The following is a 27,245-nucleotide window of genomic DNA, read 5'->3' as shown; positions in this document are numbered from 1 at the left end:
TGTACTTCTCCCATTTCCCTTCCAGCCTGCATTATAAATTAAACTGATTTCATCTCAAGTCTCGCCTTTCTAAGCAGACCCCTCACAGATTCATTCTAGACACAACAGACTAGTAGCTGAGACCTTGAAATAAAACTTGAAAGCAGTGAGTGAAAGGTATAAGAATTCCAGATTTTGCATTTCTCTTTGCTTTCCTCCTTTTGTCCAAAAAAGGAGTGGATTCTCAAACTTCCCTCATCCAATGCTGGCACTGAACAAGTCTCAGAATTCCTCTGAAAACATGAAATCCCAACTCCTAGTAGAACTCAGATCAGCATTTCTTAAATCCGGTGATCTTTGACACATTTATTATTTTATGGCTGCATTGCTAGGTATCTCTATTACTCTACTACTTATCTCAAGTCTAGCAGAACTTTTTAATCAAAAGAAAAGTATCGTTGCTGCCTCATGAATGATTTTGTGGAGGTCAGTATGAGGAAAGTGTATTTGCTGGAAGTATGCTTGATTGTCATTTGTGTAGCATAAAGGATAATGAAGCTTTAGAATATAAAAGCAATTCCTGCATTCATTTCTCAGCATTCACTGCTGCCAGAAAACTGGTGGGAAACTTGGCTGTTAGGACAGCCTGTATTTTCCTGGACCATTCCCAAAATTTAGTTGAGTTGTTATTAAGAGTAAAGTCTGTCTGGTTTACCTAGACATAAAAGTTCTGATTATACATTTAGGACAAGGATTCTCGAGAATTCTCTGACCTTTCTGAATATTTTGGCTACTTGTTCAAATTAGCCATCTTAGATAAAAGCCAAATAAAATAACCTTGGTTTTTCTGAAAGTTTGCTTTATCTAATATACATCATGAAAATATATACATGTTTAAATGTGAATGAGGAACAAAGATAAATTCACGACAGTCAGTAGTATTATCTAGATAAATGAAAATAGCTTTCCACAAATTAAAACTTCTTCAGTGTTCTGTGTATTTTCTATACCTTCAGTAACTATTTTCAAACAATTTTCAAACTAAAGCACAGTACCAGACATTGCAAAGACCAGGAAGACATGTAAAGTACAACACCTGGCCTCAAGTCTCCCACATTATGTTAAACTGCAACATAAATAATCCAAAAATGGTGTAGGATGCAATAAATGCCACCTGCACAGTAAAAAACAAAAAAACAAACAAACCAAAAAACTATTAGTCAAAAGAGGACACGATGGTTTTCAGTTAGAAGAGCTAGGGGTCATCAAAGCATAATTTGTGACTGAGCCTTAAAGAATATAAAGACTTTTAATAGGCAGAAATCTCAGTGGGAAGCATTTCAGGTGAAGAAAGGAGCATGAACAAAAGTTAAAAAGCAAGGGATGCATATAAAATAGTAAGTAGTCAAGTTCAACTCCGAAGCCTGGCGTCTGACTTTGTTTAGGTTAGCTATTGCTGTGTGCTATGTAGCAAAGTACATAGTAGGTAGAACAGCAATCATTTTATTGTCTTTGATGGTTTCTATGGATCAGGAATTGGGGAAGGTCTAGGCTTGACAGTATAGGCTCATGGTCTCTCATGAAGTTGCAGTAGCTGGAGCTGGAAAAGTGGGGAGCTGGAGAAGCTGATGGCTGGCTGAGCATCTGCCCTCCTTAGTAGTGTCAGGTCTTCTCCATGTGGTCACTCTGTATGGGTTAGTTTGGGCTTCCTCACAGAATGGTGGCCACTGGGCAGTCAAATGGCTTACAGTATAGCTGAAGGCTCCTATGGGAATCATTCTAGGGGACTGTGTGGAAGTTGATTCACCTTTTAAGGCTTAATCCTGTAGATATCCTGCATGTTACTTTTGCCACGTTACATTATTTACAAGCAGGTCACAAATCTTCCTAGATTCAAAGGGAAAGGAATTAGAGTCCCTTTCTGGGTGGAGGAGTGGCAAGGGTCTATAAGAGTATGTGAGACAGGAAATAGTGTTATTGTCTTTAAAAAATACCATCAGCCACAGATATTGTTCATGACCTGACCCCAGTTAACGTTTTCCAGGTTTAATTCCTTCCATTTTTCATGTATAGACATGTATCTTCTATCACAGAGAGCTACTTAAGATTCTAAGATATTGTTATGCATTTGCATATCTCCTTGCCATTGAATTGTTGGTTCTGCATGAATTGTCCTTTTTCTTTGTGTCTACCCAGCAAAATCCTATTCAGCTTTAGCAATCAGCTGTCCTACATAAGCCTGCCCTGAATCTTCAAAGACTGAGTGTTCCTCTAAAGCTCAGAGGTTTGATTTTCTTTTCATATTTTTAAAATTTATTATGGTATATAATACACATAGCATTAAATTTACCATTTTAACCACTAAATGTGCAAGTGTACAATTCAATGGCATTAAGTACATTCACATTGTTGTGCAACTTTCAACACCAGTCAGCTCCAGAATTTTTTCATCATCCCAAACTCTGTACCCATTAAACAATAATTCCCCATGCTCCCCTCCCCTCAGCCCCTGGTAACCACTATTCTACTTTATGTCTCTATGAGTTTGACTGTTCTAGGTACCTCATATAAGTGGAATCATAAGATAGTTTTTCTTCTGTGTCTGGCTTATTTCACTTCGCATAATTTTTTCACGGTGAATCCATGTGGCAGCATGTATCAGAATTTCATTCTTTTAAGGCTGAATAATATTTCATTGAATGCATCTATCACATTGTATTTATCCATTCATTCATTGATGGACATTTGGGTTGTTTCCACCTTTTGACTATTGTGAATGACGCTACTATGAACATTGGTGTACTCCAGAAATATTTTGCATTAATTCTCCGAGGAAATTCATCTCATTGGATTGTAAGCATTTTCCCACGTGATTGTTTGAGCATCCTTTAAACTACCTAAACTCTTTGAGTTTTAAGTTTATAAACTTTGAATTACAGATTTCTACATCTCCATAACCTAGAACATAATAGGTGCTCAATAAAGATATATTGGCTATTGAACACTAAAGAAGTGAGGTAATGTCAATAGCAAAAGCCCTATTTGTGACCTTCAATCTCTTTTTGCCAAAGGCTTTCTCAACTATTTGATGTGAATTTGAAATTTTCATTTTATTGATAGATCAGAATGTATTAGATACTGTAATAAACACAGCTAAAAGAAGGCCTGATTTTCAGGAGCTAACATTTTAAAATTGAGGTTGAATTCCTTGATGGGGTTTGAAAGCATAAAAGAGATTCATAGAAAGAAAAGGTAGAGTTATTTCTTGGTGGATTAATATACTATGGCTTTCTGGAAATTAGATTATGTGCAATGCACTAAATTCTTAAGGAATATAAATGTAATTTGTCTTTTTCCCCATAAGTATATATATCATACTAATTTGTATTATGTTTTAGTTGGTTATCTATTACTCTTGGGCTATAGGCATGGGTACTTTAAAGAGGCAAATATTAGACTCTAAGAAACTAAGGGGAAATTACTGTGGTGGCTATAGGATCATGTGTATAACATAAAGGGCCACTGACTAGTAACAACTGTAAAACACAAATCTGTTTGGTTTGGGGACCCATGGAGTCCAGGGCTCAACAAATTCAGAGTTTTATTTGTAGATAAAATGCATACATAGTAAGGAAAGAAGGACACATATGCTTTTTATTGGATTTGCTGAATAGGAAGGAGAAAATATCTTCATGTAAGGTTTCATGATATTGCTTGTTTTCTGTTTGAGCTTCTGAGCTATGTTGATCAAAATATTCTGGTAATCCACAATACAGAAAATATAACAGTTAAAAAGAGGTGGCACATAACTTCTTGATCCTTACTCAAATTATTTTCAAAACATTACTATGTATTTTTTAATTTATTTCCACACTTGTGTACACACCCCCTAGAAGATTGCCTGACAATATCAAAGGCATCCAGTGGATGAATAAATGATTTATGAATGCATAAATCTCAAATTTGAATTTTACAAATAGACATAATTTCATTATTTACAGTATTGAAAAAAACCAAAACTGCATAAATGCCCAACAGTAGAAAGTACACAAATAAATTAAGGTACATACATAAGCTAAAATACTATGAAGTCATTAAAATTATGTCCTTGAAAATTTTTGACAATGCAAAAAATTGTCCAAAAGGTAATAACAACTGAAATTATAATTGCTCTAACTTTGTTTAAAAGTATATATACACACATACACTCACACAAACACACATGCAAATACTTTAAATATATGTGGATATACATACAAATATTTCCATATTTGTGTGTATATATACACACCTATTTCCCAAGTATATCTGGAAATGTTTTACCTGTGTAATTAAGAAATTAAAGTTCTATGTCCTATCATACCATGCCATGTAATCAATTCTGCAGATTTAAGAGCAATACATTATTACCATTATTTTACAGATCTTCCTTGACTTACAATGGGGTTAAGTCTGGATAAACCCATTGCAAGTTGAAAATATCATAAGCTGAGAGTGCATTTAATACACCTAGCCTACCAAACATCATAGCTTAGTATAGCCTATCTTAAACAAGTTCAGAACACTTACATTAGCCTACAGTTGGGTAAAATCATCCAACACAAAGCCTATTTTATAATAAAGTCTTGACTACCTCAGACATTTTATTGAATACCGTACTGAAAGTGAAAAACAGAATGGCTGTATGGGTACGGAATGGTTTTAAGTGTATCAGATGTTTACCCTGTTGATCACAGGGCTGAATGGGAGCTGTGGCTTGCTGCCTCTGCCCAGCATCAGGAGAGTATGTACCACATGTCACTAACGTGGGAAAAGATCAAAATTCAAATCGCCAACTACAGTTTCCACTGAATGCGTATGGCTTTCACACCACCATGGAGTCAAAAAATCCTAAGTCAGGGACTTCCCTGGTGGTGCAGAGGTTAAGAATCCGCCTGCCAATTCAGGGGACACGGGTTTGATCCCTGGTCCAGGAAGATCCCACGTGCCACAGAGCAACTAAGCCCATGTGCCACAAGTACTGAGCCCGCATGCTGCAACTACTGAAGCCCATGCACCTAGAGCCCATGCTCCGCAACAAGAGAAGCCACCACAATGAGAAGCCCACGCACTGCAACGAAGAGTAGTACCCGCTCGCCACAACTAGAGAACGCCTGTGCACAGCAACGAAGACCCAACGCAGCCAAAAAAGAAAAAAGAAAAAATCCTAAGTCAAATCATCCTAAGTTGGAACTGTCTGTCTTTGACAATAGAAAAAAAGAACAGCAATGCATTTATGTCAAAACGTAAATCTCTAAATGAAATTTTTGTGGAAGAGCATTTTTTCAATGTCTATCCTTCCAAATGAGGTATTTGTGGAAAGCATTTTTAATGACACTTCAAATGGACATAGCAGAACTAAAATTACAGGTAGAACTTTCTTTTTATCACTAAAACAAACTTACATCAGTTTTAAAAAGGTATCACTTGATGAGAAAACAAACTTCCTATACTGAAAAGAAAGTAACTTGAAATTTCAAAATAAACCCATATTCCCTGATTTCAAGCAGACCATCAGCATAAAGTGTATCTGAATTGCTATTAAACATATGTTTTTACAATAGAATGCCTAAGAGAATTTTTTGTTGGGCTCAAATCTTTTAAATATTCTGTTTATGAGATTTGCATTTCGAGTAATCATGAACCTAAAGAATTGTAACTGCCATTTTCTTGTAGCAATGAAAAAATGAATAAAGCAACCAACATGAGTTATAGAATGGGGCAATGTGACAGAAGTAAACATGAAGTAAGCAATATTTTACATGACAAAACTGATGTGGGCTAAAGAAACCCTAAGCATGCCATATCCATAGGTAATAACAAGAAAATACAAATAATCTGGCAATATGCTTTTATTGGATTGTAGGCCACTCGTTTGATTATATAAAAAGAACTTCGCACTTCTGTTTGTGACTGTTTGATGGGCTATTATACGTGGATTGACTTTTGCCACTGAAAAAAATTATAGATCTGATGTTCCTAGGTAAAATGTATAAGTACTTATAAAAATAAATATAAAATTAAAAAGACTTAGACTATAATCTTTCTAATTAAAGATGTGAATAATGAAATATAAAATCACTCTAATCTTTGTAAATACCTTTAAAAAATTAGTATAAAAACAGAAATAGTAAAATAAGAGTCAATAGAGGGTTCTACATTTGTTGTTTAAAATAAAAGCAATTATAGAATGATGATTATTGTCTATTATTAAAGTTTCACATAATGCTACAATAATTCCTTCATTCTGTCCATTCATTGATATAAAGTTTTTTTTATCACTTTTAAATGAGAGCTGCTCTTAAGGTAAGACGAAAACTTAGATGATAATTATATTCTTTGCATGTAAAATTTCACTATGCTTACAGGTATAAAATTTTTAGGTTTATCAAAATAGACACCTACATTTTGATATACAAGATTATAAAGCTATTTCATGTTTATCTTCGTAGTTTTTCTTAAACTTATTAAACATCCACCAAATAACTATTTTGGTGTAATTTCACATGCACATCTTGGATCATTAGATTCTATCCCAAAATTTATAGAAAATATTACATATTGATCTCTGAAGGAAAATGCACACCAACGATTCAATATGCTGTAGTGACAATGGCAAAGGAAATCAATACCAGCCAAAGTACGAGGTTCATGAAGAATTTAAAAAGAATGACACTGTTAAGCTAGTCATCCCTTAATTTTTACAATTTTTATATGAAAAGAAAGAGGGGAGGAAGCCAGGGATGTTGATGAACCAGGCTCCTAGCTTTTCACGGCATCACCACCAACAGTACTGAAATATGTCAACTTCTGTGTGAAAAATGAAAACCAGTGACAATGAAAGCATTCAGCTTGAAAGATATATTACTTCTTTCCCATGTTACACTTCAGAAACAATACAAAACACGATTACTAGTCCCAGCAGAAGGAAGGACTCTTTACAAGTGATATTACCATTTCAAAATATCTTTGTATAAAAGCCAAGCTAAATAAAGACTGAAACATCAGGACTTCTGAGACAGAAGCTGGAATTTCTGTAATGAGATATATTCCTGGATAGAAGAAGGATGGCAGATGGGAGTGGAAAGAAGTCAGTTTGTACATCACTGGTTCATGCTTAGTTGGAATACAGTCAAGGGAATAAAAAAACTTTTGTGAGTATAAAGGCTGTAGATGCGTTATTACCATGAATAGTGTGGGTTTTACAGAGCATAAAATTTAAATCAAATGTTTGTATGTCACTGTCAGAGGAGTTAGTCCCCCCAAAGGAAGTACTCAGAGACCAAAGAGCTAGATGTGTGCAAATCAGTTGAAAATTAACACACAATCTACTCAGTGAGGAGATTCTATTTCTGATCTGTATAGGCCATTTCCTAAGACCTCTGGGAGGCTAAATGGGAAAGGCTAATACTACATTTCAAGTGCCACTTTACTTATTTTCTTTAGGTATATGCAGTATGAACTCACTTCTCTAAAAGTAAGGATTTTCTTGTGAACTAAGGGGAAAAAATGTTCAACTTTTTAATGAACTGCCTTAGTGTGCTTGGACTGCCATAGTAAAATACCACAGACTATAAGGCTTAAACAATGGAAATTAATTTTCTCACAGTTCTGGAGGCTAGAAGTCCTAGATTATCGTCTGGCGATATCAGTTCCTGGTGGGAGCTCTCTTCCTGGCTTATAGATGGCTGCCGTCTTGCTGTGTCTTCACATGGCAGCAGAGGAAGGAGGGGGGAGAGAGAGAGAGCACTCTGGGGTCTCATCTTATAAGGATATTAATCCTATCAGATCAGGGCCCCACCCTTAGGACCTCATTTAATCTTAATTACCTCCTAAAGACCCTATGTCCCAATACAGCCACACTGGGGCTTAGGACATCAATGCATGAATTTGGGGGGACACAGTTCAGTCCATAGCATAAACAAACCAAAAAGGGTTATATAACCTAACCTAACAAAGCTAAAATAGGATAAGGGAGACTTTTACTTCAAAATTATTTGAGTGTTTTAAAAGCAATTTTACTCTATTGGTTTTAGTTGAGTGATTCCTCCCCCAACTCCTGCCATTTGGAGACAATATAATTTCCATGATAGTTTTTTCGAGTTTGAGTAGTCACCATGTGAAGATCATTCATGTATGCATGCTTGCAAACATGTGTGTTTTAAGTTACTTTTGTTATCATTCTTTTGAAGCAACTATTAGTGCTTATGAAATTTGATCTATTTGTGTGTATTGTCAGATTCTAAACAACTTTATTTAGAGTATTGGCTAAGAAAGAAAACCTGTAATACATTCCAGAGCTGAGATGCTAGACTCAGCTTTGACGAAAGTCCTCTAGTACCCACTTTCAGCCCAGATGCCCAAATGATAACCACACTCCCAAAATATTTCATTGCATCTTTTATTCATCCTAATACGACTTCAAAAGATGTCTGTAAGAACTAAGTAAATAAACATTAAATTATTTTCTAGAGTAACACAACAGAGTGTGTAACTAGGATTATATATTGTAAACTCTTTTCCCATAAATTCAAACCCCATAGCTAAGTGAGGGAGCCATCATTTAAAACTTATTAAGAAAATTTGTAATATAATGGTCGGATATAACTATTTTTAAAATTCCAGATAGTTATTTTTCGTTTGAAAATATCTCCTGTGTACCTATTCCATCTCACAATTTCCCCATTTCAACTCTAAAGATAATATGTATGCAGCTAACTTTATTGTTTGCTGAAAAATATTTCTACTAATTTACCCACTTGGTATAGGTTACAAAGAAGTGCACTTTTTTTTTCCCCTTACACTCCAACCTCAGGCATATTTTGACATAGAGGCACTTCCAAACATTTAGACTTTTTCAGTGAGTCTCTTTCCGAGGTGCTGGTGCCAAGTGGATGTCAGGAAAGTAATGGCTGTTGTCTATACATTCTTCCTCAAGAGATGTGTTTTTGGAGAGAAAATATGATAGGACTACAAGGGGAAGAATCATTCACAGGCTGATGTTTCATTAATTCCCTCACACAATTTCATCTGTAGTCTGCAAATTCAGCCATTAGACTTCTGCCAAGCAGTGCTGACTTCTTTGTATTTAAAACCCAAGCTTTACAACCACTTTTTAAAACTCTTTGGCAGTAGCCACTAAATCTGAGCATGTACTTACCTTATGGCCCAGAAAATGTACATAGCAGCACAGTGCTCAAGAGGCCCAAACTGGTAGCTTCCAAAATGCTCTTCATTTTTGCGCATCGGCGGTAGAATGGATAATTACACAGGTGGCATATTCACAGAATAGTAGACTATATAGCAATGAGAATGAATGAACTACAAATACATTTTAAAATATGGATTAATCTCACAGTCAGAAAACAGAAGCCTGAGCCAAGAGTTTGGACTGTAAAGAACTTTTATGTAAAGTTCGAAAATGGGCAAAACCACCTATACTGTTAGAAGCCAGGAGTGGGTTACCCTTGGGATGGGTTAGTGACTAGAGGGAACATAAAGGGGGGCTCCTGGGGGTGCTGATAATGCTTTTTGATCTTGGTGGTAGTTAAACAATTGCCTTTAGCGTCTGAAAATTCAATGAGCTCTAGACTTCAGATTTTCTACAAGTATTACATAGTTCAATTAAAAGTAAAAACAATACAAATGTACAGTCTCCTCAAGGGTGAGTGAAATGATACAAACTCAGTTTAAAGTATGTAAACACTAAAGATTTTTAAGCATCTTGCTTATATTTCTTATTTTTAAAAATCTGAAAATTTCAGAACCAGTGATTGGGCTTCTTCTATAGATTTAGCCTTCTACATCTAAATCATGCCTTCTCAGTTGATAGCTTTATCAATCTTTTCTCTTTCCAAGAGTGCTGTAGTGATGTTCTCTAGGCAATGATTGGTTTTCTCTTCTTCTTGATTCTGTCTTATGTTTATTCACCTTCCCACTTCTGTTTCTTTCATTATAGCTTCAGATTTCAGAAACTGATTACCTTGATTTTAGCTTGGTTAAAATTACTCTAAAATATATTCTTAGAAAACAAACTATATAGTATATGGCTCAACTTCAAAAATTCTAAGCAACCATCAAAATCAGTGATCACCACTGCTTACCCATTTATACCATCTAGAAAACAAATGCCTTTCATCCATCTCCCCTATCCACATTCTATCAAATTTATATTTCTAAAAGTCAGCACAATGCATAAACGTTCTAATAATGTAGGTGATGTAAATAGTCTCAAATTAAATTATTGCATTATAAACAGAAGGAGCCAGTGTGGTCTATCAAATAATTTAGGGATGAATTTTTGGCTAATATAAGCACCGCATGAAGAGGTTCTCAGAGGAACCCATCTCACTTCTCTGAACCTCAATGATTAAGAACAAAGGTAGTGGATATGGATGCAAGTTCTAGAACATGCTACTTGGAAAACTTGAGTTAATTCTTCTATCAATCATGGTGCAGGGAAATGTTCCTGGCAGTGCTACATAGAGAGTGAAGGAACCATTCAAAATGCACAGAAGAACTTTCCTGGATATATTTTGGACCATTTTTCTATGTTTAATACAAAATAGAAACTGGACCAAAGTTTGAGTTTAGGTCAGTCTTCAAGTTCGTATTATTTTCTCTTTCCCTACTTCTGTATTTCTACAGCCCAGCATAGAGCAAATAGCATAGAGTAGGCAACACAAACATCTTTTGACTATGTGCATGCATAACTTGAGGAATGAATGGAGCCAAAGGGATTCGAGAGTGGGTAATTCACCCTGGACCTAACGAGCAGAACTGTGAATGGCCTAGAAGACTTAGAGATATGTGGGTGTGCATTAACAGATACTTAATGAGCAGTTTAATTACCATGCTGAGTCTGGCCTATATTATAAGGCATTATTGTGAGGCTATAAATTATTTATATGGCTTAAACATATGTATCTGCTTTCATCCTCTCTCTTTTTTTTCCCTAAGTATTTCCTAAGTATTAACTAGCATCTTGACAAAAAATACAATTATGTGTATTTCCTCAAGATAAGGAGAAAACATATCTCAAATGAAAAACTCAATTTGTTAAATCTATATTTTTCATGTTATAAAGTATTTTCACTTTGAGAATTACCAGGATTAATTGCCCTCATTTGTTCTCCATGTGGCAGCATTCAGAACTTCCAATAGAAGTATTTCCCCTGCCCCCAGCGAGTGTACAATAATTTCTTAAAGCTCCTTTTGGAAACATTCCCAGATGTAAGTAAATATGTTGAAAACAATAGAACTGAGAAAATAGTGGTTTTCAAAGGGAAAGTTCATAAAGGTAACTTTCAGATGGAAACTAATTTTTGTTGAATTAAAGAGGAATGTGTTACCAGGGGCCTGCGAAATACCAGCACAATGGTAAGTAGTGAATGAGTACAGGGCTCATCAAGATTGCAGCAGGAACTTCAAACGTTACTTTGAAGATGGAAGTGGGTATAATTCCACAAAGTTCTTAAAATAAACACACTTGGGTCCATTGTATGGGCCTGAGCAGCATTACCCTTAGTAAAAACATAGGTGAAACTGGGATCCATCAATGCATAGCCACAACTGAAAGAAAACCAATTTTGTTAATGCATATAGGTTTCCAGAAAGATTGCATGAGATTATAATTAACTACTTACAAAAGACAGGCAGGGTGTTAGTAAATGTGGTAGGTTCAACTCTAAAGCTGTGACAGAAGCAATAAGCAGTCAAAATAGCAAATGACTCTACAACATTTTTTTTTTTAATTGAAGAGGTAATGGTTTTCCTGCACTGCTGAAAGTCAAAGAAAAACATTAAGAGAAAGTCAACATTTGTTACAGCAAACTCTTTGTGTGTGAAGCATAGAAAAAAAGGTAAAAAATGTGTCCAGAAAGTTTCTTTTATGCATACTTAATGGTTACTTCACTCTCCAGCTTTTGAATGCACCATGCTAAGAAGACCAAAGAATCAATCTCAGTTTGAGCCACTTAGCTTCAGATTGTTCCAAAGTCATGAATTAAACACCCTTATATATCTAATAATTGTGACAAGAGATGAGGGATGCATCATAGTTGCAAAAACAACTGAGAGTGTATGGCTACGGAGTTTGCCAACCATAGTAGGTATATGTGCACACAAGTATATGAACCTACTCAGTCCCTCAACCAACATCCATCTCTTGAGGTCCCACTATGTAAGGCACTATGGAAAGTTTCTAAAGTTACAATAAAGAAGGTGATTGACTGTACTCAATGCGCTCAGGACATAATATTATAGTAGGGCCATAGACCAGTGATTCACTATGCAGGAAATCATATATATATTTGAAAATCAAACAAAAACTATGAGACCCTTTTTAGGAGAAAAAAGCACACATTTGCACAGATAGCCATATAATTCCACATGTAATTTTGGGGGTTCACATATCTCTAAAGTCTATTCATGGGCCCAGGGGTTCATGGATCACAGATTACAACCACTGCCTGGATGGTCTTTCCAGACCTATTTAACTACCGCGATTCCTCATTTCATAGCTGCCTGACGTACGGAGGGAATTTTTTACTAACACATTGTACTAGTTATATTGCTGCATAAACCTTAAGTATTCCAAAAGTCAGCAGCTAAAAACACCAAAATGTAATATCTCTCATCATTTCTAAGGGTAAGGAATCTTAGAGTGGCTGAGCTCAGTGATTCTGGTTCAGGGTCTCTCATGAGGTTGCAGGCAAGATGTTGGCTGGTGCTGCACTCACCCTGAGGTTTGACTGGGTCAGGAATATCTGCTTTCACTTACATGGCTGATGGCAAGAGCTCTCAGTTCCTTGCTGGCTGTTGGCTGTAGTCCTCAGTTTCTTATCACATGGGCCTCTTTATAGGGCTGCCCAGACTTTACAGCTGGTTCCTCCCAAGAGAAACAAGATCAGGGTGAAGAGGAAGCCACAGTACCTTTCATGACCTAGCTCAGAAGTGCAGTAATCTGTTGTAATCTATTTGTCACGCACACCAGCTGTGATACAGTGTGGTAGGAGATTTCACAAGGGCATGATGAGTACCAGGTGGTGGGGATCATTGAGGACCCTTCTGGAAACTTGTTACCACAACATTCAAATTAGAGTAATGAAAATAACATTGAGGTGGTCAAGGTACTTGAAGCATAATCCAGCTTCTGAAATTGGTCAATAGTATGATATTGACCAGGTCAATTACCTTTCATATGCAAGGTGAGAGACTTGGGTTAATAAACTCTTGGATCTCTTCCTGCTTGAATATTGTGTGAGTAGAGGATCTTCCCATTTTAATTTCACTTTCTGGCAGTTATACAGCTATCAGGGAGGGAATTCTAAGATTCAGTATAGTATAGTCAATCAAAAAATGCTTCCCAATTTATGCACTCAGGAAGGCAAAATTTATTTTATCTGATTATGAAAAGTGATAATTATTGATGAATCTGCTAACCGCAAATCTACTGTATTCACCCTGAATTTACTTATCTTCCTGATGATTATTAGTAAAATGACAAAGGAAAAATAGTCAACCGTTCTTCAATAAAATTAGTGTTGTTGAACTGTTTTAGGATTTTGTTAGTGAAATCTAGCATGTATTAAGGCACCCCCAGCTTGTAGACAACTCCTAACACAAAGCCTACAAAGTTTTCTGAAATCCATTTTAGGTCATGTTGGGTATGTTGTCATCAGGAAGCAGTAGTTCATGAACGATTGCCTCAAGGACTTTTGAGGAGGATTGCAAGTTACTGAAGTGGAAAAGCCTTTTAGGAGATCAAAATATATCCTAATATCAACCCTGAGGTCTCTTGTTGCATAGTCAAGCATGGCTGCATAAAATAGATTGAATAAAACTGGAACCATTAGATAGTCCTGCTTCCCAGGATTAATGATGGATGGCTCTGGCCAAATGCCATCAACACTAACTTGACCAGTCATTTCATCATGGAAGTTTCAAGCTGTTGGTAAACTTCTCTGGCAAACCAACTAATATTGTAGTTGTAGGAGCAGAGATTCTCTGCTGTCAGCAAAAGTTGTAGTAGATTAATAATCACAATGTTGACAGCTGATGGGACGTTAACATTCTTGTGCATTGTAAGGTGGTATCACTGGAACCAAGTGACATAGCCTCAAAAGTCTTCATGTAAGTTATTCTTGATATTTCAAAACACTTAAAATCAATAAAATGCACTTATCAGTCACTGTGATTCAACAAATATTTAATGAGGATACTTTAGTAAATAAATCAGCAGGATCTTTGCCCTCAGGTAGCTTACAATCTAACTGAGGAAGGGAAGTAGTATGTAAACATTTAAAAGGTTGATAAATAGCAAATGAAAATCAGTTTTCACACTTCTTGTGTGAAAACCATTGTTAGGGCTCCTAACTAAAAGCTTGACAAATAGCTACAGCCTCAGGCATTCATTCTCTCCTCCTACCTCTCCTCCTACCTCTCCTCCTAGTCCTCTTCCTCTTCCAACCTCCCTTTCTTTTTCTCACTCCCACCCTACCTCTTTTTGCTTTCTGGACCATCTATCTTCTCTTTGCCTTTTAGGAACCCATCTATCCTCTTCTCTGCCCTGTTCTTGGATCAAGAGACTGATCCTGAATGGACTATACCAAAAGACTTCCCTGCCCTCTAGCTTTCATTTGGGCTTGGCCAGTGGGGAGCCATCCCAGGAGTAGAAAGAGGGGAGGCGATTGAGCTCAGAGTATTTATTTCCCCAGCTCCTTACTTTGCTGGTCATCTCTAGATGGCCAAGCCCCCTAACCTATGAATCACAAAGTCTCCTCGTTTACCCCTTTTTGCCTAGCGTGGTAACAGCCCCAGAGTATTGCACTACCCCTGGGGCTTCTCTACACAGGTAGACCATACCTTTGAACATAGTGATTTTATCATCATCCTCCTGCATTGTCCTAACTTGAGTGTTCTGTTTTCTGCTGAGAAACAGAAAATTTCACCTTCAGCTTTGAGAACGCCTCACCCTTTTGTCCTCTCTTACACTTACATTAGCTTCACCACTGGGCCATTTGTCTTTTCTCTTTTCCACGGCAGATCATACCTAATTTCAGAGATAAACAAAACAAGCAAACAAAACAAAAAACTAGGCTCTTCAAGCAAGCGTTTCTTTGAGACTTGTCATCTGGCTCACTGGCTAGTGGTTCCTTTGAAATTTTGCTTCTGCCTCTTTGTTTCTGCTTTGCCAAGGACTGGGAGAAGAGACTGGCTCTGGAGTGCCAGTGAGAGGGAAGAGGTGAAGGTAGATACAGAGTAAACAAGACAAGTGCTAGAGATACAATTGTCATGACAAAATTAATTCATATTACATTGCTAGGGATTTCTATAACTGAGGAAACTCAAACTTGAGGCAGAGGAGAGGGAGAAGTACAGGAGTTGTGAGGGAACAAGTAAATTCTAACAATGCAGCAGGAGAGGATAACCGTTTTCCATGGTTGAAACTAAAAACTTAGGGCTTCCTTACCTTTAATAAGACCATTAATCACTGGGTTCATTTAGGCAGAAAACTAAGGAATAATTACAATAACCATTGAAAAAAAATTCATAACTTTTCTATTTAAATTTCCTTTTAGGAGGACATTACTGCATAAAGTAGAGAGCATTGTGTCATTAAAATGCTGAATGATAAATGTTTGTTAGGAAGAAAGATTTTTAATTCTATTAAAACTACCCACAGACACAACAAAAGATAATGCAATTTCATATAAGGCTATTTACTGATTGGGCAAGTTATTAGTGCCTACTAGTAAATAAAAGTATATGTGCATTTCACATGCATGTTGGAATTTCACATCTGGAGTGGATCTCTTTGCAGAGACTGAAACTTACCCAAACCTTTTTTTTGTATAAGTTACAGAATCAATCATTCCTAACTAACCAGTAATCACATTTTGTTATTATTGATAAAATAGAAATAGGCTCTTGTGTAGTTCAGAGACAGAGATGGCAGTTAGACAAACCAGTACTTCATGATATTAATGGTTTTTATTTTTATTATTCTTATTAAAACAATTAATGCTTATTGTAAAACATTCAAGTAGTAGAATGTGTTGGATTAAATATGGCCACAAATTTGTTACTGTTCCTCTCATCAAGAAATAGCAGTTTGAAGCTAAATATCAGAAATGTTTCTGCTCTAATACACTCCCCTTCCCTTTTATATTTCATGAGCATTTTTCTCACTTTTAAAATACTAATATACAAGGAAAAATAAAGTAGCTATTAATCAAATATCTTAAGGTAGATTTCTACAGCACAAGTCAGTGGCAGATATTACCAAAGAAGTTTAATAAAAGGGTTGACTACATAAAAAATAAAGGAAAAAAAGAAACACAGTTGATTTTCCCTGTCTTTGAATCTGGGCTGGTCTTGCTTTGACCAATAGAAAACAGCAAAAGTGAAGCTAGGTAACTACCAAGCCTTGGCTTCAAGAGGGCTTGCGTTTTTTGTTTGTTTGTTTTTTTGTTCTCTTGGAAGACCACTGCCTGTGAACAAACTTAGAAAGAGATCACACGGAGAGAGAAGCCTAGCTGTCTCAGCCATTCCAGCACAGGCCCCAGCCATGGGAGTGAGGTCGTTAGGAACCAACAGTCCCTAACTAACCGACCAACTCACTGTAGACACAGGAACGAACCTTGACATGACAGAGCAAAAAGACAAGCTATCCCAGTTGAACCTTGCCTAAACTGCTACCCACAGAGTTGTAAACAAATAAATGGTTGTTATATGAAGTCACCAAGCTTTGGGGTGCTTTGTTAGACAGCAGTGGACCACTAACACATATAGAAAAGCATAAAACAACAGGTAAAATTCTCCCCACACAAATTCTCCTAACCTCATTTTTCAGAAAGTATCATTGTTAATATTTTGTTGTTGTTCATATTTCCTGATATTTTATGTATCTTTGTGAATGGTTATATAGAAAGATGGATGAAGAGATAAGTAGGTAGATGAATCGATAGATAGATAAATTTCACAACTGTCATCCCATAAGATACTCTTCTCTAAGACTGTCTTAGACAATTTTCCATACCAATACATGAATGCATTTCTCATTCTTTTCAAAAACTGTATTATTAATATTATTTTATTTAACATATTTTTATTGTTAGGCAGTGGGGTGGTTTACATTTTTCCCCCAATACAAACATTACTGCAATTAATATTAACATAGGCTTTTTTCCCCCCTAAAACTTGTGTTCATCTGAAGGAAAAGAGGGATACAAGTATGATTGCTGCATAGAAAATATTTACTTTTAAACTTTTAATAGCAAGTTCCAAATTGTGATCCTAAAATTAGTACCCATTTGGTTTATTTTTTCCTGAATTTTGGGGCTGCTTTTGCCTGCTGCTGACCAGCTTGTATGGAGATGCACATGTCTGCTTTCACCATATTTAGGTTTGAAAACATGCTGATTATTGTAGAGATGCCTTTCTGTGATACTTGAGAACAACCTCAACTTTTAGAAGATTGTATGTTCACTTTGTGTATTCGAAACAACCAGTTTACCGAGTGCACATGATCAATTTAAAACTTCATTCAGAGCAAAGGCAATTCACCTAAGTATGCTGAAATCTGCTGATGGCCAGGAAAAAATTCAGCGCTCTGCCAAATCCATTCAGCTTGAAGTCAGCCAGCCTGCAGTCATTTTCACTGGGTTCTAATGAGATAGCACATTATGGAAAATGACCAAAAAGGATGTGGAACTTTGTAGGAATGTCTGAGTAAAATAAACAAATAAACAAAGGCTGGGTTTAGTGGAGAACTACGAAACAAAAATCTTACATTTTTGATTTTTGTTTGATGCAAACAAAAATCTTAAACTTTTCAAGGGGGATAAAAACTCTATTCACATAGACGCTGAAATATTGAATATAAAAAAGAAAACACGGTATACCTTCTGAGATTTAAACTGCAGGTGTGTGTGGTTCCTGCTGCTTCCCTTCCAGATGTGTTATCCATCAAAGAGCTACCCTATTTACCCTGGTGGATAAGTTGCCTCTATGAGACAGGGAGTAGTCATTTCCTAGGTTATCCAGGGAAGGCTGGTACTCAGGCTAGTGGAGCGATTTGGGCCCCATCAGAGGCTGGATCTAAAATTCTCTTCACTAAGCAAAGCACACCTCAGCTGGTCCATGAGCTCACCAGGTCATGAGCCTGGGAAGGCAGCTGCAAAGGAGAGATGATTCTCTGTCTGGCTACAGCTGTTCAATCCCGGCTCCTCATCCCCAACCCCCCCCCCCACACACACACACATACACACACACTAGCCTCTCACAGCTCCACAAGAGCCTCAACATAATTTTTGTCCAACTGGTTTAGCGGGCTACCTGCAGCTAGGGAACAATACCATCATTTAGTTAAGTTTATATTATTGGGTCAAAAATCTAATTCCAACTGTAATACTTTTACTTGCCTTTCAGTTATTCTGCTATATATTCTTGCCTTGGTATGTGATCCAGTCTTGTAAGAAACCATGACTACCTCATTATCCATATAACTGAGACATATAGGCAAAATAAGTAAATAGCAAGCAAACTTACCTCTATGGAAAAGGTTTTAGTTAATTCCAATAGCTAAAAGTTGGGTTTTGTTTAATTTGGAGTACACTAGAGTTATATCAGTAAATGAAATTTTAAGTTCATCTGAAATCCAAAAGACCAAAAAGTTCAAATAACTTCAGCTTCTTTTAGACATTGCTTCATCAGAAAGAGCCAAGGAAGTCGCTAAAATCATTATTCTTTTCCTTCAAAACAAACATATTCTAAAATATGTCAAAGAGGTTTAAATGAAACTCCTAACTTGCAATAAGAGGTTTAATGTTCATGTTGAAGGGGATAAGGGAATACAGAGTCCTAAGTATTTAAGTTTAGCCTGAATACTGTTTTAGTTATAAGGTTTTTTAAAGTAGTTTAATAACAAGGATAGTAAGTGTTAAATATATCTAAGCAATGTAATAAATAGTAGTCTAGGCACACCGGTTATACCATTTGTTTTTTAAAAGTTTATGTGAGTCCCATAATGTTACCACCATTTTAATTTGAGGAAATTCTAGTACAAAGACATGGAGTAATTTACCCAAGGTCAAAGAGCAGGTAAGTATCAGAGCCAGAATTTAAATGTATGAAATTGATTTATTTATAAATGGTGGCTTGTTATAGACAATTTTAAAAAACACACAACACGTAAAACTGTAGAGCAGTCACAGTAAATTTACATGTTCATTATCTAGTTTGCTCTTCAGATAGTCTTGTGGGTTAAGTTCAGAGCTGTTATCGCTACCATTATGCAAATGAAATTGATGAGGTTCAGAACACTGACTTTTTGAAGGTCATCCAGTTAGTATATCGAGGTGCATTTGGCACCCAAATATAGTTCCTTAGAGATGATTTTTCCTAACCATTCCAAACACTAATATAAGGGGAATTTGTTAGAAAGTAAATTAGAACTAAAATGTTACTGAGGAGATGAAAAATGAGAGCAGTGTGATCAATTAATATGTGGTAAATTTTAATTCCAAATGGTGAATTAAGAATATATATTACTATCGGGACTTCCCTGGTGGCGCGGTGTTTGGGAATCCTCCTGCCAATGCAGGGGACACGGGTTCAAGCCCTGGTCCAGGAAGATCCCACATGCCGTGGAGCAACTAGGCCCATGCGCCACAACTACTGAGCCTGAGCTCTAGAGCCCGCGAGCCACAACTACTGAGCCTGCGTGCCACAACTACTGAAGCCTGCGCACCTAGAGCCTGTGCTCTGCAACAAGAGAAGCCACCGCAATGAGAAGCCCACGCACCGCAATAAAGACCCAACACAGCCAAAAAAAAAAAGCCACTAAAGTGTGTGCCACCCCTCCCCCCACACACACAGTTTCATTTAGGGCTGTCATTTGTCCCTGAAGGATTTTCCAGCCATGGAGGGGACAGACAGAAAGTGACCCTCTGCCTGTCCCCTGTCCTCTCTGGGCCCTGAGACCTCAGCCCCAGCTGCCATGCTGTGCCAATTTAAAAAAAAAAAAAAAAAGAATATATATTACTATAAATTATTAGGGAGAAGTTTATTTTGTATGATTTTATTCCCAGCACCGAATATCTGGCCTAACACATAACAGATTCTCACAGACTTGTGGAGGAAATGAATGAATAAATGAATGAATCTGTTATAAGACATCAGTGACCTAAGGGATTTTTCTTGTTTTTATTTAAATCACAAGGAAATTTTCTACCTAAGAATTTAAATTTTGAATACTTAAAATTTATTCTACCTCTGTGCAAAGTTAAGAAAAATACTTCTTGAAGTAACCTAAAATTGATATATGTACATAGAGTGTGACTTCTTGTGAAAAAGAAATATAATAACTCAAAGTGCCAGACACATAAACAGGTGTTAACAATTATGCTATTATAAACTATCAGTACTCAGTTTAAACATGTATGTCTTTTTCAAAATTAAACAAATCTCAAAATATATATATATATATATATACACAAATGACAGCCCAGATTCTGTCCAACTTAAAATGTAATAATTCTGCCCAAATGTTACAATTTTAAAACGTCATACAGTAGTTCTCAAAAGTTAACCTGCATTAGAATCACCTGGAGGGCTTATTACATTAATCTGTAAAACACAGATTACTGGGCCCTGTCTGTAGCTCTAGGGTAGAGCCTGAGAATTTGCATTTCTATGCAGTTTCCAGGTGATGTTGATACTGCCCATCTGAGGACTATCCTTTGTGAACCACTGCTGTACTGGAAAGCCTTACATTTACCTTGAGCTCCTGCTTTTAAAATTAAGAACAGAAGATTCTGCAGAGGATTGTTTAGGTTTACAGTTCTTCTTAAATATCATCCTCCCTTCCTGCATCAGTCTCCAAACTTGGTTCACCTGATTTGCCCATGTGCCATAGGTAACTTGTGTTAGCAAGAATCAATATATCTCCTAAGTTTATATGTTCTACCACAGCTCCAGGATTTTAGATTGAATGTAGAATAAATTCAGCTTATAATGGAAGATTCAATGATCATAACAACAGTTTAAGAAATCAAAATGCTAAATCATTATGAATGGTTTTTCTGTCTAATTCAAAAGTACGTAACACTAAGTGTTCAGTATTTTAACATTATCCAGCAAAGGTATATTAAGTATTGTTAGTCCTGGTGAAACGATCTAACAAAAGATATTAGCTATTTCAAATTGACTGTATCCGTAGAGATATCATGTCTAAACTTCAACCGCCACTATTACCACTGGCTAGAAGTAATTTAAATGACCTTGAATATTTGACTTCATTTTTCAATACCTAGCTTTTGTCATATTCAAAATGATTCTGGCTGTACACTGAAAAATCTGTGGAACATATGCTATGTGACTCCATGTGACTACAGGGAGGACTGCATTCAATTCAGGGTTTAAAATGATAGTTAAAAACAGCAACAATAAAAACTTAACCAAGGACAAAAGAAACTATGTAGAACATTGTTAAAATGTTAGTAGTAATGAAAAATAATGAGAATTACAAAAATGTATGGAAAAAAATAGAGATTTTAAGACAGGGATTGCTGCTTGATTGGGAAAATATTAATTAAATGCCAAAATTAGTAATAATAAAGACTATCATGTATGTATCATTTAATATTTGTTCTTCAGTAACCCAGTTTTCAGATGAAGAAACTAAAGATCGCATATTTGGCTTTTCCAAGTTTAGTTAGCCAAATAATGTCAAATAATGTCTAAATAATGTCTACATAAGCTGCATATGTGACCATAACCTGGTTTACTAACAAGCTTATGGAATAGAAAAAAAAAAAGTTATGCTTTGTTTAGTTTTAAATAAAACCTCTTTAGGACTAACATTTAAATAGTCCTCAGTGGCTCATACTTTACTCTGCTCTTCCCTTTATTCTTTTCTTGATTATGAATATGTAACACCACAGCAGAATTTTTATACTATTTGATTCCTGCATTATATATCCAGCCTCCTTTATTTATCAGAGCTATGACAACAGGACCTATTTGGAAACTTTATAAAATTGTAACACATCTATTTAGTGACTAAGAACTCAAAATTGTCTTTCCTGTCAAGGAAATTTCAGCAGTTGGAATTTCATCTTTATTCTCCATTGGCAATTAAGGGATAATATTTCAATCCAATCAAAGGAGTATTTTAAGTACTCTGGAGTTAACATATGTGAAGTCTATGTTACTCTCCTGAAACTGATGCAAAATAGATTATGTCAATGTGCTTTACCCAACCTAGCCAAGTTTCTCAGGTGTGCATTTCCTGCTTTTGTAAATTTCTATGTTTGCAAGATTTCTATTGTGTTCTAATTATGCATATTACTTTTCTTCATTTTTCTTGTTAAAGTAGTTTAGCACCTCAGTCATTTGAGGTTATCACTGATTTCTTTAATTTCATACCTCCCCTAATTTATTAGTGAGCCTATTTTCTATCTCTTTTTTTACTGATATGATTGTAAAACCTCATCTCTTCTCCTCAATGCTTTTTCACTTTCCTTATCTCAGGCTCCTTTTTTGCTTATTAACTTTCTGCAGCCTATTAACTCCCCTGCAAGCCTTATTGATGAAATATATTCTTCCTTGGTTCACATTCCACTACTCTGATGGGAAGTCTTTAAACTGTGTGTGTGTATGTGTGTGTGCGCATGCGTGTGTATACATATATTTATCCTTGTAGAAAGGACATATTTTAAATTAATTCAGTTCACATGATACAATTACAGTATCTTCACCATAGTCTAGTCTTCTATCTTGGGCTATTACTCTCTAACTCTCCCTTCCTACATATATATACAATTGTTCTTTATATCACAATATTCGTTTTGGTTTTGCTCACATACTCCTTTAATATTACATTCGATCTCCTTAGATATTAAATGGTTAAATGAAGTAATAAATTGGACCCTAATTATTTATTTATATACTTCGGGAAAATAAGAGCCAATACTGGAAAAATAATATAGAATATAGCGTTTGAGAATTAGTGGAACCGTTTAAGAGAGCCAACTTCCTCACAGAGAGTAATTTAAACTCTAGCTTATAGTTTTAAAAATAAATATTCTATGATGAGAAGCTCAGATATAAGATAAATAAGTTGTCTGAGATCTTTTTATCTTTAAGTAATATTTCACAGGAAGTGTTGTATTTGACATACCATTAAGATATAAGGCCATACTTAACGTCACTTCTAGGAGAGAGTTCTCCACCCACAGTGTCAGCTGAGGGAGCATCACATGTGGATTATATGAATGCCCCTCCCTACTCCTAGACAGAGATCATGTGACCCAAGAACAGCCTAATCATAGGTTGGCTAATTATCTATGAAATGGTCTGGTTTGAGAGTTCTGATCTAAGTTAGCTGAGCCAATTAATCTGTATTCTTGCACATAGAAATCCAAAGAGAATCAAGTAGCTAGCTGTAAAATCTAAAGTGCAAAGACTGCATTCAGAGAGGCAAGATGAGTCAAAAATCAATAAAAAGAAACTCTGTGACAACTAGAACAATGAAATATTGAAAGAATATACATTATAAAAGTGGTTTCCAATGGGCAGAAGTGTAGGTATACTGTCTGTGAAAGAAGATTCTCAGAGCATGGCTGGAAAAAGCTTGACAATGTCTTGCAAGAGATTCAGAATAGAAAGTGAAAAAGACAGACACATTGGCAAGTTGTTGGGAAGCAGAAATAATGAAGGACTAGAGTAAAAATTCATGAATTCCTGTGCTGAAATTGCTAGAACTGTCATAGATCTAGAACTTTCATCTACTTACAGTATGTCTAAGGCCACATACTAATATATTTTGCAATCTAAGATTTTAATTAGCTTCTCTTTTACTGTCACATTTATCTTTATAATAAAGTACCACCAATTTAAACTATCTTGAGTGAGTTTCTTTTCCCTATAAAGAAATAGAAACCAAATAGAAGCCAAATAAAAATATTTGCTCTGGTTTTATTCCATAAGTACTTTTTCATCACCTGGAATGTACAATGCATTGTGGTTGATGATATGGAATATAAATATATATAAATGAATTGTGTACAAGTTCCATTCTCTAGGAGTTTGTCACCTAATAGAGGGAAAAAAAAGCCTTATATAAATAATTGTGACCTTAATTAACATTAAACAAATGATAAGACACTTGAAAAAGGAAAGGTAAACACAATAAGAAGTCCTTACTTTTCCTGTATTATATTCAGTTGATTGAGAGTCCTATGTTAGTGGAGACTAAAGCACATGCTACTAATAAACCAGTGGGTCAATGAAGAAATCAAAGAGGAAATCAGAAAATACCTTGAGACAAGTGAAAATGTAAACACAACTTTCCAAAATCTATGGGATGCAACAAAAGAGTTCTAAGAGGGAAGTTAGTAGTGATACAGGCATACCTCAAGAAACAAGAAAAATCTCATATAAACAACCTAACCTACCATCTAAAGTATTTAAAAAAACAGAAGAGCAAACAAAACCCAAAGTCAGCAGAAGGAAGGAAATAATAAAGATCAAGAGAAAGTAAACAAAATAGAGACCAAAAGAAAAAAAGAAAGGACGAAAGAAAAGAGCAATAAAGCCAAAAGCTGTTTTTTTTTTTCTTTGAAAAGATAAACAAAATTGATAATCCTTTAGCCAGGCTCATCAAGGTAAAAATAAAGAGGATCCAATAAACAAAATAGGAAATGAAAGAGCAGAACTAACAACTGATATCACAGAGATATAAAAAATCATAAGAGAATACCATGAACAGTCATATGCCAACAAATTGGACAACCTACAAGAATGGACAAATTACTAGAAACATACAACTGTCCAAGACTGAATCAGGAAGAAATATACAATCTAAACAGACCAATCCATAGTAGTGATAATAAAAGCTATTTATGACCAATCCACAGCTAACATCATACTCAAAGGTGAAAACCTGAAAGCCTTTCCTCTAAAATCAGGAACAAGACAAGGATTCCCATTCTCACCACTTCTATATAACATATTACTGGAAGCCTTAGCTATAGCAATCAGACAAGAAAAAGAAATAAAAGGTGTCCAAACTGGAAAGGAAGACGTAAAACTGTCACTATTTGCAGATGACATGATACTATATATGAAAAACCCTAAAGTTTCCACCAAAAACTATTAGAACTAATAAATGAATTCAGTAAAGTTGCAGGATACCAGATTAAAATACAGAAATCTGTTGTTTTTCTATACACTATTAATGAACTATCAAAATAAAAAGCAAGAAAAAAGTCCTGTTTAAAGTCACATGAGGGCTTCCCTGGTGGCACAGTGGTTGAGAATCTGCCTGCCAATGCAGGGCACACGGGTTCGAGCCCTGGTCTGGGAAGATCCCACATGCCGCGGAGCAACTGGGCCCGTGATCCACAATTACTGAACCTGCGCGTCTGGAGCCTGTGCTCCGCAACAAGAGAGGCCGCGATAATGAGAGGCCCGCGCACCGCAATGAAGAGTGGCCCCCACTTGCCGCAACTAGAGAAAGCCCTCGCACAGAAATGAAGACCCAACACAGCCATAAATAAATAAATAAATAAAAATTTAAAGTCACATGAAAAACAATAAAATACCTAGGAATAAACTTAACCAAGGACATGAAAGACATATATGCTGAAAACTCTAATAAACTGATGAAAGAAGGTGAAGATGATACAAAGAAGTGGAAAGATATCCCGTGTTTATGGACTGGAAGATTTAATATTGTTAAAATGTCCATACTACTCAAAGGAATCTACAGTCAATGAAATCTCTCTCAAAATACCCATGACATTTTTCACAGAACTAGAACAAATAATCCTAAAATTTATATGGAACAACAAATTACCCCAAATTGCCAAAGCAATCTTGAGAAAAAAGAACAAAGCTGGAGATACCATGCTCCCCTGACTTCAGACTATTATACAAAGCTACTATAATCAAAACAGCATGGTACTGGCACCAAAAACAGACAGATCGATCAATGAAACAGAACAGAGAGCCCAGAAATAAACCCACACACTTATGGTCAATTAATCTATAACAAAGGAGGCAAGGATATAAAATGGAAAAAAGACAGTTTCTTCAATAAGTGATGCTGGGAAAGCTGCACAGCTACATGTAAAAGAATGAAATTAGAACATTTTCTCACACCATATACAACAATAAATTCAAAATGAATTAAAGACCTAAATTTAAGACCTGAAACCATAAAACTCCTAGAAGAGAACATAGGCAGAATACTCTTTGACATAAATTGTAACATTATTTTTTTGGATCTGTCTCATAGGACAAAAGAAACAAAAGCAGAAATAAACAGATGGGAACTAATTAAACTTAAAAGTTTTTGCACAGCAAAGAAAACTGTTGACAAAACAGAAAGATAACCTACTGATAGAGAGAAAATATTTGCAAATGATATGACCAATAAGGAGTTAATATCCAAAATATATAAACAGCTCATACAACTCAATATCAAAAAAAAAAAATCAAAGAACTCCATTAAAAAATGGGAAGAAGACCTGAATAGACATTTTTTCAAGAAGATATACAGATGGCCAACAAGCACATGAAAAGAAGCTCAACATTGCTAATCATCAGAGAAATGCAAATCAAAACCACAGTGAGATATCACCTCACATCTGTCAGAATGGCTATCATCAAAAAAGTCTAGAAATGACAAACATTGGAGATAATATGGAGAAAAGGGAACCCTTGTACACTGTTGGTGGGAATGTAAATTGGTGCAGCCACTCTGGAAAACAATATGGAGGTTTCTCAAAAAACTAAAAATAGGGCTACCATATGACCCAGCAACTCCACTCCTGGGTATATATCCAAAGAAAACAAAAACACTAATTAGAAAAGATACATGCACACCAATGTTTGTAGCAGTATTATTTACAATAGCCAAGATATGGAAGCAACCTAAGTGTTCATCAATAGATGAATGGCTAAAGAAGATGTGGTATATATGTACAATGGAATATTACTCATAAAAAAAGAATGAAATTCTGCCATTTGCAACAACACGGGTGGACCTAAAGGGTATTATGCTTAGTGAAATAAGTCAGACAAAGAAAGACAAGTACTATATGTTATCACTTATATGTGGAATCTAAAAAATAAAACAAATGAATGACTATAACAAAACAGAAATAGATATAGAGAACAAACTAGTGGTTACCAGTGGGGAGAGGGAAGCGGGGAGG

The 27,245-nt window shown here is 35.8% G+C and overlaps 1 long non-coding RNA gene across 1 annotated transcript in view; it reads right to left on the bottom strand.

Annotated features, from left to right (window-relative positions):
• LOC309635319 overlaps positions 1-25,990 on the bottom strand; it is a 545,314-nt gene extending 519,324 nt beyond the window's left edge. The window contains exon 1 of the long non-coding RNA XR_014248761.1: positions 25,441-25,990. This is a non-coding gene — a long non-coding RNA (uncharacterized lncRNA). The remainder of the gene's footprint in view (positions 1-25,440) is intronic.
• Between the last annotated feature and the right edge of the window lie 1,255 nt (positions 25,991-27,245).

Source organism: Balaenoptera borealis (genome assembly GCF_965194805.1).
Source record: "Balaenoptera borealis genome assembly, chromosome: 9".
Lineage (NCBI taxonomy): Eukaryota > Metazoa > Chordata > Mammalia > Artiodactyla > Balaenopteridae > Balaenoptera > Balaenoptera borealis.
This window is presented reverse-complemented; position numbering and strand designations above follow the sequence as displayed.